This window comes from Aethina tumida, chromosome 5 (genome assembly GCF_024364675.1).
Source record: "Aethina tumida isolate Nest 87 chromosome 5, icAetTumi1.1, whole genome shotgun sequence".
NCBI lineage: Eukaryota > Metazoa > Arthropoda > Insecta > Coleoptera > Nitidulidae > Aethina > Aethina tumida.
This window is the reverse complement of record NC_065439.1, coordinates 20,717,761-20,731,430: the sequence shown is the minus strand read 5'-3', so window position 1 is coordinate 20,731,430 and position 13,670 is coordinate 20,717,761. Positions and strand designations below refer to the sequence as shown.

Sequence of the window (13,670 nt, the reverse complement as noted above, 5' to 3'; positions counted from 1 at the left end):
TAAAATTGTTTATAACTGACTAAAGAAAGTTTATTTATCGTCTCCTGCAGCCGTGATCGTCTAGTGGTTAGGACCCTACGTTGTGGCCGTAGTAACCCAGGTTCGAATCCTGGTCACGGCAATGTTACAAACATTGTCACGGAGGAGACAAATTTTTTGTCCTTTCCACCTTTCTGTTCATGTCATCAGATTTATATAAATGTTTCTGGATCCTCAATTTTCAATAATTTTCCTTTTAATGTCTTCATGAGGAAGATGGTACTGGTAGTGTTTGTTCCTGCAACCTTTCCCTTGTGCATATGACATCCAAGAACATTAAAATTGTTTATAACTGACTAAAAAAAGTTGATTTATCGTCTCCTGGAGCCGTGATCGTCTAGTGGTTAGGACCCTACGTTGTGGCCGTAGTAACCCAGGTTCGAATCCTGGTCACGGCAGTGTTACAAACATTGTCACGGAGGAGACAAATTTTTTGTCCTTTTTACCTTCAGTTTATGTCATCAGTTTTTTATAAATGTTTCTAGATCTAAAATATAATAATAATAAGGTTACTTCTTGTATCTTCGTCAGAAAGATGGAACTGGCATTTGTTTCATATAATTATAGGAGATGTATTTGTTTTTTCTATTTTCATGTACCACTAAATAGAGACAAGCAATTTATAATACTGCTTCTTTTATCTTTATCATAAAGATGACTTTGTCAGATTTCGTTCAACTATGTTATTGTCCATTAGTTTATTTTCTCCAACTTGTTAAATTTTTTTTTCATGGGAAATAGAAGCTTGTTAGTTGTTTTAATCTCCCTATTATTTTCAGTGTTACAAATACCATTAGATATAACATTCTAATATTCTAAGTTTATCCCATCGACAGCCGAAACCTAATTTGCAAAGAACCTTATTAACTTCGATGGCAATTTAGATTGCGCATTTGCCGTATTTCAACCGATTACATTTTCAACCAGAAACATTAATAATACATTATCCCTCGAAAGGCGTATAAAATAACATATAATATGACCAATAGACAATAGTAATCCTTGCAGTTGGTTCCACTAGATTAACCTGCGGATTGAGTGCATTTAGGTCAGTCGGGATTTAACGACGTCGCCGTCCCTTTTGAAATTCAAATTGCGAAGCGACGGGTCAAGATATTTTTCTTGCGGCCGACACACGCAGGCACCCGTCTACTAATTCGTAAAAGGATGGTGGAAAGGGGCGAGTCTCGGTCTGCCTTTGCCAAATATGCCGCTCGTTAAATCCAACCGATGAATCCGTTAATGCTTTCTGGCAATGTTAATATTAAATGTAGGTGTTAAATCGTCAACACTACTATGGAAATGTATGGACGCTACGGGTTAATGGAGGAGTGGCTCGGATTTAGTCCTAATTGGTATGGTTAACCTTTTAAATTTGAGATTTTAGTTGTGTGTGTTTATCATGGTAAGAAGATATGGTTATAAATAATTTTAATGTTCTTGAACGTTAAACAGGCAACGGAATGGTTGCAGCAACAAAAGTTATCAGTACCATCTTCCTGACGAAGACAAAAGTAAAATTATTCAAAATAGAATATCTAAAAGCATTCATATAAAACTGATCACATGAACTGAAGGTGAAAAGAACGAACATTTGTCTCGTCCGTGACAATGCTTGTAACATTGCCGTGACCAGAATTCGAATCTGGGTTACTATGGCCACAACGTAAGGTACTAATCTAACTAAAACTAATATAAATTTTATTGGTCTTCAAATAAAATACATATCATTGCTACATGTATCTCGAGTCTCCTGCGGGCACTTTGCGCCTTAGGTTCCTTTGTTGGGAAGGTGGGTTACCGAGTGTTGTGGCATCCCTGGGAGACAACAACAATTTAGAAAATAACATGGTTCTTGTATATCCAGAATAATAGGGTCCTAACCACTAGATGGAGACGATAAATCAATTTTCTTTAGCTTGTTATAAACAATTTTAATGTTCTTGGACGCCATATGCTCAAGGAAAGGCTGGAGGAACAGAATCTTCCAGTACCATCTTTCTGACGAAGATAAAGGAAGATAAATTGTTGAAGATTGAAGGTCTACAAGCATTTATATAAAACTGATGATATGAACTGAAGGTGAAAAGGACAAAAAATGTGTCCCCTCCGTGACAATGTTTGTAACATTGCCGTGACCAGGATTCGAACCTGGGTTACTACGGCCACAACGTAGGGTCCTAACCACTAGACGATCACGGCTACAGGAGACTTGGAAGAAATGCATTTATAGATTAATAAGCAGCACAGCCATGCTCTAATTCACATTTATCTGACTGTTTTTATTTCATCCCACCACATAAAACCAAGTTTCACTTTTAATACCCGTTAGAAATACATCATTCATTTCCCGAGTACATTTTTATTCAGGTATCTATTACAAATTACGTTTCAATCGACAAAACCTAATTGGATCGGAAAGCATACCTTTAAACATTGATTGATAATTGGCTGAGCCTTTTAGTGGCGCAACGGCAGTGTTTTAGCCTGATGGTTTAAGTTGTAGTGCTGTCAGATTGTTGGGTGTTTCATCCATCATCGGCGTACAATGCATGTATCAGGCCGTACAGCTGTAATCAGTATTAATAGCTGCTTCCTTCGTACACCACTCGGTGTTCCAACACCTTATCTGTTTCCCGCACCTTAAGCAAAAACATGTGTACACATCACTCAACTTAACACCACGTGTTTATAATGGACAATTTACAAATTATGACAATTTTTATTATGTACTTATTTGAATTATGTCGACGTTAACAATGGTCGGAAATATTTCATAAGAGGTGCATTTTTAAAGGTTGGGGTAGCTTTCGACTCCCAGGGCTGTTTCGCTCGCAACGTCCCATTGGCTGATCCGATGCCAAATATCTGAATCTCATGTATAAGCACGAAGTTATTCTCGATTTATGGAGACCACTCCATCAAAAATTTAATACCCGGAATGTTGCGAAAAAAAAAGAAAAAAGGAAAATGAATCGATATTCTCAAACGTTCCATTTTTTATTCGTCCATGTCAGTCTTTCTATATTCGGCTAATGCCTGTGTTTTATTAAATTTTCGTAAAATATGTCGCACATTTCATTTTCCAGTTTTACATATGTATTTTATGGTGTTGTCGTGAAGAATGTTGATGGAAGGAAGGACAAAATTTACTTATTTGATTTTATTGTTTCAGGATTGTATCTACAACATTTTCATATAAGGTAAGTCTACGTTAATACCTTTAATTAGTACTCGTATGTTGAATTTTATGGTAAACACTGATGCAGGAAACGACGTTGATCGTTCATTAATTATTCATCATTATAAGACGTCAATGAGTTATAAGTAGATCAAAGATAGTGTTAGAGACCAGCGGTCGGTGAAAGGAGCAATTTCTTCCAAGTCTCCTGCAGCCGTGATCGTCTAGTGGTTAGGACCCTACGTTGTGGCCGTAGTAACCCAGGTTCGAATCCTGGTCACGGCAATGTTACCAACATTGTCACGGAGGAGACAAATTTTTTGTCCTTTCCACCTTCTGTTTATGTTATCAGATTTATATAAATGTTTCTGGATCCTCAATTTTGAATAATTTTTCTTCTTTCATCTACGTCAGGAAAATGGTACTGGAAGATTTTGTTCCTGCAACCTTTCCTTTGTGTATATGACATCCAAGAACATTAAAATTGTTTATAACTGACCAAAGAAAGTTGATTTATCGTCTCCTGCAGCCGTGATCGTCTAGTGGTTAGGACCCTAGGAGCGCTCGCTTAGCGTTGACATCATTAACGACGACCTCTGTAAATTACCGATTTTTAAGTGCATAAAACCGTCGAATTCTACCAAATGAGATTCAACGTACATATAGAGAAATAGACTCAGTTAATTGTTACTTTAGTTTAGTGTGTGCCGTTAAAATTAGTTTTAGTTCTAATGATGTGAGAAACTTGACTCATCCCCTGTGAACACTCAGTGTTTTTGTTGGACTGCATAGTGCCGCCCAAAATAAAACGAACAATTGCCGGGCGCGGCAGAAGGAATGACGCAAACCTAGGTACAGGTGTAGCAAAACGATACTACTCAAAAAATAAAACAAAATCCGTAAGTACACCCCTTAGTAAGGAAGACAATTGTACTGAAAGCGTAACACCAGACGACCCCCAACTTTCGTCCACCAATGTATCTTTATCATCCGCCACGTCCCCATGCAAAATGAATGATAGCTCAAACATAAACAAACAAACCCCAAAATTAAATATTTCCCAGTCTGACCTATATATGTCAGACTATGAGAGGGATCAAGTGGCAAAAAGAGAATACCTTATCAATGTGGTGAAAAGTAAAATTTTCCCTGAAGGGCCCCTACACAACCAACCAGAAAGCTTCCTCCTCCCAAGCCTGGGGAATAACTCCTCAGAGTCAGTATCTGTGACTACCGAGGCTGTTGACACATCTGTACAACCAAGTCTGGATTCCAACAGCAAACAAATGTCACCACCCACACCCCAGTGCTTAATGCAGGTTGAGGCTCTGGTACACCGCCCTGCAACCAGGTCGAGTCCCAGCCCCGATAACAACACACACAACAATTACGGATCACTAGAAACTAGGGAATCCCGCATCAACAATGTAAACAATAACAAAATACAAGTAATAAATGACAACACAACAATTCCACCAAAGCAAAAATCAAAATACGATGGGGAACAAAAAAGTAAAACACCTGTTACTATGGACTACGATACAATTGAAACAGTAGAAACCACCCAAACAAAGCCACTAGAACCGTCGCAAACTGAAATTAGAGAAAACACCATCAATGATAAATTCCTCAAACCGAGAAAAACAACGTCATTAAAAACGATTATGACAAAGCGCATCGCCATAGAAGAGAAACTGATGCTGAATAATCGTTTTGAGAAACTAGAATCACTGAACAAACCCGAAATTGAAACGGGAGTACTACTCAACAAAAGAAAAAGACTGTCTCCACTTTTGCACGACATAACCAAAAAACACAAAAATAGAAACTCCGATTATACTGACACAGAAGACAGTGCAACTGAGAACAACCCGCAAACCCACAAAACTAAGACAAACACAAGAAAATCATCTAAGAAGTCCACCCCGCCGCCAATAGTTCTTGATGGGAAACCCTCAAAACACGAAGCACTACAAACACAACTGAATGACTTTATTAAGAAGGGATATAATATCAAATATACCAAAAACAATACCCACATATACATCAACGACTACCTCGAATACAAATTATACTTACACGAAATACAAAAAGAGAAAGTCGCATTCCACACTTACACCCATACCAACGAAAAAACACACGCGTTCGTAGTAAGGGGGCTGGATGGTGAGCCAGACACAGACACCATAGTAAATGACATAAAAACAAACCACGACATCATAGTACACCAGGTATATCGTCTCAGGTCCACGAAAAGACCACTTTTCATGGTCGTCACAGATTCTACAGTTACCTGCGATTGGCTGAACACAACTTGCAGATATATCCTTCACACCAGAGTTTTCTGGAAGGAAAAATGAAAAGCAAATTATACAGTGTCATCGATGCCAACTGTGGGGCCATGCCACTAGTAACTGCAATAGGGATCCTAAGTGTCTGAAGTGCGGCAACCAACATGAGACGAAGACCTGTGCCAAGCCGAGGGAAGAACCCCCCAAATGCGCTAACTGCCAGGAGGCACATACCGCAAACAGTGTCAAATGCCCTGTATATATATACAAACTACAACAATTAGAGGAGCGCCGTAAACACAACAAATTCAACCCAAAAGCTCAACGATTAACCGGCCCAAAAACATTAACTGACCTGCCCAGACGCGATAACAGGGGAACCAATGGAGTAATTAACCAACCAACTTACAAGAATACCCACCCCTGGAACGGACAACAATCGAAGTAAACAACCCAAAACCGAAGCTATCAGCACCAGCTAGCAACATTTGGATACAGAGGGCCCAAAAAAGTATAGCTACCAGCTCCGCACACAACGCCCAACGAGCAACTGGGCACCAACAGGATGACACTGATGGCGCTGAGGACATGGGAGCTCTGTTCTCGGTGGCCAGGGACTTGCAGAACGCAGTTAACATGAAGGAGATGGTGCAAGCTCTCCGCGACCTAACCGCAAGAATGTCCAACGCTGGCACCAAGCAGGAAAGATTCCAGGCTTTCCTACAATTCTGCATCTTTGACGTAAACAACTATGACATCTAGGCTGAAGATCTGCACTTGGAACGCTAACAGTGTTAATAACAAAATACCATGTTTAATTAATTTTCTGCACACACACAAAATAGACATAATCTGCATAACAGAAACAAAACTGTCCAGCAGACATAATTTCAAAATTAAAAACTATCTAACTTACAGAGAAGACAGGCAAAACAACCCGGGTCACACCCGCCACACACACGGAGGAGTTGCAATCCTTGTTAAAAACTCCATCCCACACTCCAAAATAGATAGTATACCTAGTCATATAGAGAATATATCAGTCAAACTAGCCGACGGAACCGTAATAATGTGCGCATACAACCCTCCATCCAACAATTTTTCTACACCACAAATAGACCAACTCTGCAAAAAGTATAACAAAACCATAATCTTAGGGGACCTTAACTCTCGCCACACAGCCTGGAACTGCCACAGAAATAATACCAACGGAGCCACCCTGTACAATTATATACTCAACTCGGACGTTGACCTCCTTTTCCCTGAAGAAGCCACGCACTATCCCAATAACGGGGGCACTCCATCAACAATAGACCTAGTCATAAGCAATGGAGTACGCAGAGTGACTGAACCAACTGTACTCCATGAACTAGACTCCGACCATGCCCCAGTGCTAATTAATATCCAACAAAAAAGAACAAATGTCCTCCAACAAACCAAATTCTGTTTCCGAGAAACGAACTGGGACATGTACAGGCACGAGCTAAACACTCTGACGGTCCTAAGAGGTCACATCACGGATTTGGAATCACTAAAGAGAGAAGTGGATTCATTCACACTCAATCTAAAAATAGCTAGGAACAAAACTACTAAGGTAACAAAAACCAAACCACCAGCAGATGATCTTCCAGATGATATAACAGAAGCTATCAAAACAAAAAACTACCACAAAAAACGTTGGCACAAATACAAACTCGACAATGACAAACAAATAATGAACCGGCTCAAAAACGAAATTACATATAAAATCGGGCAACACAGAAATAACGTGTGGCGGGACCTTCTGGGCAGGCTCCAAGCCACGGATTGCTCCTTATGGAGATACGTAAAGAAACTAAAAGGGGAACGTCCTATATACCCGACCATCCTCTACAACAACATCGAGCACATGTCCAACAAATCTAAAGCTACAGCCATCTCCACACACTTTGCAGAAATTCATAAAACTGATACGACAAACCTCACACCGGAACAAAACTACATACAGCAAATGGCTCAGAATATACACAAAGCTCAACCAGAGGTAATTCAAAACAATGAACTTGCTAAACTACTCACAAGGCCGAGTGAAGTGCAGCAAATTCTGCGAAAGCTGCCAAATAACAAAGCTCCAGGACCAGACGGTATCCAATACATCCTTTTAAAAAACATACCAAGGAAGACACTGGTCCATCTAACCTATATTATCAATGGTATTATTAGGCTGCAATACTTCCCAGAACAATGGAAGCACGCTGTGGTTATCCCCGTACTAAAGCCCGGTAAACCGCCACATAACCCCAACTCATACAGGCCAATATCGCTACTAAGCTCTATTTCCAAGGTAGCCGAAAGAGTTATACTGCGACGCCTGGAAACAGCCGACTCACACCTACACATAACACCACACGAGCAGTTCGGATTCCGCCCCAAACATGGCACAGTCCTGCAGGTGGCGCGAATTGCTGAACACACTAAGAAGCACTGGAACTTCGGGAGAAACACAGTTGCACTCTTTTTAGATATGCAGAAAGCCTTCGATACCGTATGGTTGGATGGACTAGTGTATAAACTGGACCAGCTAAAACTGCCTAAATGTCTGGTCAAACTAATCGACTCGTATCTACGAGGAAGGACCTTCCAGGTAAAAATCAGCGGGGAATTATCCGAAACACAAAACACTTCGGCAGGAGTACCACAGGGAACGGTGCTCGCACCAAAACTCTACAACTTCTATACCTCCGACATCCCTAAGTTTTCCCACACTAACTTGGCATTATACGCTGATGACACTGCCATCTACAGCTCGTCCTTTAGCTCACAGGTCGCCACCCAACAGATTAAAATCCATCTGGGCATGCTCACTGCGTTTTTTGAGAGATGGAAAATTAAAATAAATCCTGAAAAAACAGAATTGATCAACTTTACAAAAAAATACACTAACACAAGGATAGTATCTCCACCCACTATAGACGGAACCATCATTCCATGCAAAAAAGTCGTGAAATACTTAGGCACCTATCTGGACAATCGGCTGACCTTTAGACCTCATATAGACAAAATTAGACCAAAGATATTTGGTGCAATCAAGCCACTATATCCCCTAATCTCTGCAAACAGCCCCATGAGTAGAGATAACAAAATTAACTTATACACCACAATCCTCCGACCCATCATGACATACGCATGCCCCATCTGGTGTGGAGCCTCAATAACCGCCATTAACATACTACAACGACTGCAAAACAAAATACTGAGAATGGCAATCAGCGCACCCCAGAGAAGCAGAACCCGACACATACACGACACAACTGGAGTGCCATATGTACAGGATTACATCATCCAAGAGGCTAATAAATTCTACGAAAAACAAATACACCACTCGATACTCACAAAACACATGGCTGACGTCAGAATCCACAACATTGACCCTAATCACAGACACAAACCCCTCTATCATAAACTTCCAATTTTTCACAAACTCCCACCATAATGTCTGCCGCGCACTCAAAACTTTCCACTTAAAACGCAAAACGTAAAGACGCCCACTAAACCACAAAACATTATCCGAACAACGCGAAACCTCCCCCAAAAATGCTTCAACGGGTTTTTTGACTAAGTTTTTCCCGAGCGCACTAAATTGCAAAGCTGGCCATCCAGCAACAGTTTCCGCTAATTTCATCTACAGGTTCCATTATCTAAATCATATTGAGACAAAATGCCCCCAGAAATGCAACGACCATGTGAGGGGGGTCTTGGACCCATTTTGCTTTCAACATCGTTGCTGACGTTCGGAGATGCCACGACACCGGCAATTGGCCGTGCCAATCTCCAAGAAGGTGGACAACCCCGGACTCCATACGGTAACCCACCCCCACAAGAACGGAGCCTACTATATATAGTGCCCACAGGAGTCTCGAGCTGTACGAGCCAATGATGTGTATTTTAACAAAAAGACAAATAAAATATATTTTAGTTTTTTTAGTTTTAGGTTAGGACCCTACGTTGTGGCCGTAGTAACCCAGGTTCGAATCCTGGTCACGGCAATGTTACAAACATTGTCACGGAGGAGACAAATTTTTTGTCCTTTCCACCTTTCTGTTCATGTCATCAGATTTATATTTTCAATAATTTTGCTTCTAATATCTTCATCAGGAAGATGGTACTGGTAGTGTTTCTTCCTGCAACTATTACATTGTTCAATAGAAATTTTACACAATTAAAATTATTTACAATTCAGTTCTGAATATTACAAATATTATTTTGAGATTAATTCACCTCTCCTTGTGTGAAAGAAAAAACATTAGTTTTTGTCAGTCCCCGTTACAATTTTTCAAGTAAAACTTAGGTTTACGTTTGACTAGAATATTTTTCACGTAGACTTGTGTCGCATTTCACTGGTTCTCGAGTGATTGATGGTAATTTTTTCGCTTATTTACTTCAAGAAGTCATACATCATCTAAATAAATATACTTCATGACAGTGTTGTTTCTCTAAATGTCGTAATGAAATTGATACGGTTTCATAAAATGATTACTGTCATCAGTACTGTCAAGACCTTGTTATTTATGTTCTCGAACACATATTCATTATTCAAATGTGACTGTAATTTTCCTTACATATACTACTATTATCCACGCACAGTTCAGACTTTTTCACTCACAATCATTTGTTATTGGCTTCAGTTAAGTGGCAAAAGGATAAATTAAATTCCCGATCCCGTGCCCAAGTCAAGTTGTCGGAAATAGAACAGTAACCTATTTTTCCCATTATTATTTCAATTTTCGGCTGAGCGAAAATGGAAGATGTACAGTGAAAACGGTTTAGTAAATCACGGGACAAACAAATTCGTTTGCCAGCTAATAAGCTCGTGTCAGTGACTGGGGCCACTGCCAAACAATCTGCCTTCACCCTACATTTAATATTTTCCTGGGGCCTTTGTCATGAAAACCGGGAGTTATAATCAGAAAACAAATAATAAATCCGCCCGCGTGCGGGGAACTGTTCCATCCATTTAGGATTTTCAATATTCCCATTTGCGTAACCGGATCACTGGTTTGTTAGATGTTTGAATAGTAATTTGGAGTTGTTTGGCTAAAAAAACTGTATTCGGACAACGTTGTAACTGGCGTACCTAATGGAGGTCCATGATAAATAAACTATTTTTGAATTTGCTCTAGTAACCAGAAGAACATCTAACCACTAGACGACTAATTTCTTCATACTTGTTTATTACTTCAAGTGAAGTGAACAGAAGCAGTCAGTAACACCTTAATGATTTAATTGAATTAAAATTATTATGAATTGAAAATCTAAAATGTTTCATAAAAATCTAAACTTAAATTGAAGGCAAAAAGGCAATATATACCTACTTTTCTGTGAGTAGGATTAAAAGTTGGGTTACTATGACCACCAGTCCCCATCACTAATCGATTATGGCTAATGGATATGAGAAGTTAACTTTCTTAAGCTACTTATAAACAATTTTAACGTTCTTACACATCAAATGAAAGTAAAATGATTATATGAATTAAAACTTTCATTATCACCCTCATGGTAAAAGTGCAAATTAAGATAATAAATCAACTTTTTTAAACTATAATTTTAATGTTTTTTGAACGTCATATGGACAACCGAAAGGTTGCAAGAACAAAAGCCATTAGTACCATGTTCCTGATATAACATAAAAGTATATATAAAAAATTGATGATAGGAACTGAAGGCACAAAGGACAAAAAAGTTGTTTCCTCCGTGACAATGTTTGAAACATTGCCGTGACCAGGATTCGAACCTGGGTTACTACGGCCACAACGTAGGGTCCTAACCACTAGACGATCACGGCTGCAGGAGACGATAATTAAACTTTCTTTACCCAGTTATAAATAATTTTAATGTTCTTGGATGTCCTATGCACAAGGGAAAGGTGGCAGGAGCAAAATCTTCCAGTATTATCTTTCCAACGAAGATAAAAGAAGCAAAATTATTGAAAATTGAAGATATATAAGAATTTATATAACACTGATGAGATGAATTGATTGTGAAAAGGACAAAAAAGTTGTCCCCTCCGTGACAATGTTTGTAACATTGCCGTGACCAGGATTCGAACCTGGGTTACTACGGCCACAACGTAGGGTCCTAACCACTAGACGATCACGGCTATCGGAGACTTGGAAGAAATTCTCCATTTCACCGACCGTTGCAACAGCAACTTTCACTTCGATCTACTTTTGGAATAATCGTAATACGGTTGAACACCATCATATGCCAAACGAAATTCTGACCTTGATCGGTGACTTAACCTTACCTCAACATATAGTCATAATTCTGGTCTAATTATAGCTTGTTTTTGTTTTGGCACCGACGTATTTTTTATATTTATTAACTGGACCATTGACTCACTGGTTAATCACTAACGATCTCGGCTTTGGAACCGGCAAGTTGACCGTGCCGATCGAAAATCGCCGGCGAAATTGGAAATTGAAATTCGGCAGGGTGTCGAAGTCGGAGGCAAATTGAGAGGCGGCGTGATATGGTAAGTCCGGGCGCGGAGGCCCCGGTGACAAATGGGCCGGCGGTGCCGCCTTTAGTCGATTTTCGGGCATGTAGAAGGTGAATTGTCGCCCCCCGACGAGCCGGAAATGCGACGGGGGTGTCTCGTAACCGGCTCTGCCAAGAAATATATAACCACCCCCGAATATAGACTTCGATATTACCATATGGGTCGGGCCGGACCCGGCGATAGATACGCGTCATCAAAATTTATATTTATCGTTACTTTCAGATCAGTGGGCAGTTTTATTTGCTTGCCGAGTTTAATAAAGGCGAACTCGGTCCGACGTCTTGATAATAAAACGAAATCTTACGTTGCTCAAACGTTCTCACTTACCGTTACACATTATTCGATGGCTAACATCAAGAAGTTTCCCAACATAGTTTGTTCTATATTCTCGTGCAGGCTATTAAATTAATTATGTAAACTAATTGGGGTTGGTGTTTGTCAATTTCCCTTGCAATAAATCTAGACCATATCTCAATTAGCAATCAGTATCCCGTTTAATTTATAATCAATTTACAAGGAATAATAATATTTAACTTTTGCTGTCAAATAGATGATTAATAATCAATTGATTAATCATGTATTAATATTAATTTTAGTTTTATTAGCATTTAATTGACTTGTTTAATGTTTTGAAACTGTAAATTTGGCATATTAACATTGACGCTGACCTATTCCATTTCAAATCAACCAGTTCATTCTGGTCATCATTTTATATTTTGATGGAACCAAAACGCATTGTTTCATAAAGAATTTTGTTCGATGCGTATTTATATTTTTTCTATTTTTATATAATCGAATCGAATTTTTTCTTTGATTTTTTTTTGCAATCAAAAACTAACGAGTTTTTAAAATTATGTGGAATAAATTACTTTTTCAGTACAAAGTTTAATTGTCAAAAACATAATTTTATATTTAACAATAAATTTTTAAATCATTTTTATTTAACAAAATTTCTTTAAAATTAAAATGTGTTATTGGAAATGATATTAACTATGATGTTATTTTAATTTCTAGTAACTTGTGGACTTATACAATATCTTATAAACAAAGTTTGTGTAAATCTAAAACTAAAAATGTTCCCCATACTGCCGAGAAATTGGTAATAATTTGTTACCAATAAATTGAACAGTATATTGTAAAATAAATTGTTTAACAATTTGGTGTAGCTGTATTACACAGGTTTATTTATTGTTGTATGTAATTAATTGGCCAATTTATTGTTGAGATTTTAATTGATTAGTAAACTGCTAAAAGAGAGGAGAACAAGACCTATTTTTTGCCAGTTTAAAGTAACTTAAATAACCTAACCCAAATTACCAACATTGACGAAAAATTGATACATAGAATACACAAATTATCACAAAATAAGTTGGACAATAATTTTAAAATAAATTGGGCTGCTTAATACACAATAATTTATTATCGAAACTTGAGGCCTCCAATTTATTGTTATATATGATAGAGAAATTTTCCAAATTGTTGACCTTCAAGTTATTTTTATGTAATGGAGAAAATGGCCAATTTATTATTCAAATTTGAGATCTTCAGTTTATTGCTATATATAATGGAAAAATTTACCAATTTACTGTCCAATTTTTAAGTAACCAATAAATAACTAATA

At 38.4% G+C, this 13,670-nt stretch overlaps 1 protein-coding gene and 6 non-coding genes across 16 annotated transcripts in view; 4 read left to right on the top strand and 3 right to left on the bottom strand.

Moving 5' to 3' along the window:
• LOC109603956 (calmodulin-binding transcription activator 2) overlaps positions 1 to 13,670 on the top strand; it is a 329,859-nt gene that overhangs the window by 40,787 nt on the left and 275,402 nt on the right. For all 10 annotated transcript variants that reach the window (XM_049967907.1, XM_049967908.1, XM_049967910.1 and 7 more), the window contains exon 2: positions 3,215 to 3,242. The gene's annotated coding sequence lies outside the window, so the exon portion shown is untranslated. The remainder of the gene's footprint in view (positions 1 to 3,214; positions 3,243 to 13,670) is intronic.
• Trnah-gug (transfer RNA histidin (anticodon GUG)) lies at positions 50 to 121 on the top strand. Its single transcript has one exon. It is a non-coding gene; the product is annotated as a tRNA-His (tRNA).
• Positions 366 to 437, top strand: Trnah-gug (transfer RNA histidin (anticodon GUG)). Its single transcript has one exon. It is a non-coding gene; the product is annotated as a tRNA-His (tRNA).
• Positions 2,170 to 2,241, bottom strand: Trnah-gug (transfer RNA histidin (anticodon GUG)). Its single transcript has one exon. It is a non-coding gene; the product is annotated as a tRNA-His (tRNA).
• Trnah-gug (transfer RNA histidin (anticodon GUG)) lies at positions 3,434 to 3,505 on the top strand. Its single transcript has one exon. It is a non-coding gene; the product is annotated as a tRNA-His (tRNA).
• On the bottom strand, positions 11,261 to 11,332 carry Trnah-gug (transfer RNA histidin (anticodon GUG)). The gene has a single exon. It is a non-coding gene; the product is annotated as a tRNA-His (tRNA).
• On the bottom strand, positions 11,576 to 11,647 carry Trnah-gug (transfer RNA histidin (anticodon GUG)). The gene has a single exon. It is a non-coding gene; the product is annotated as a tRNA-His (tRNA).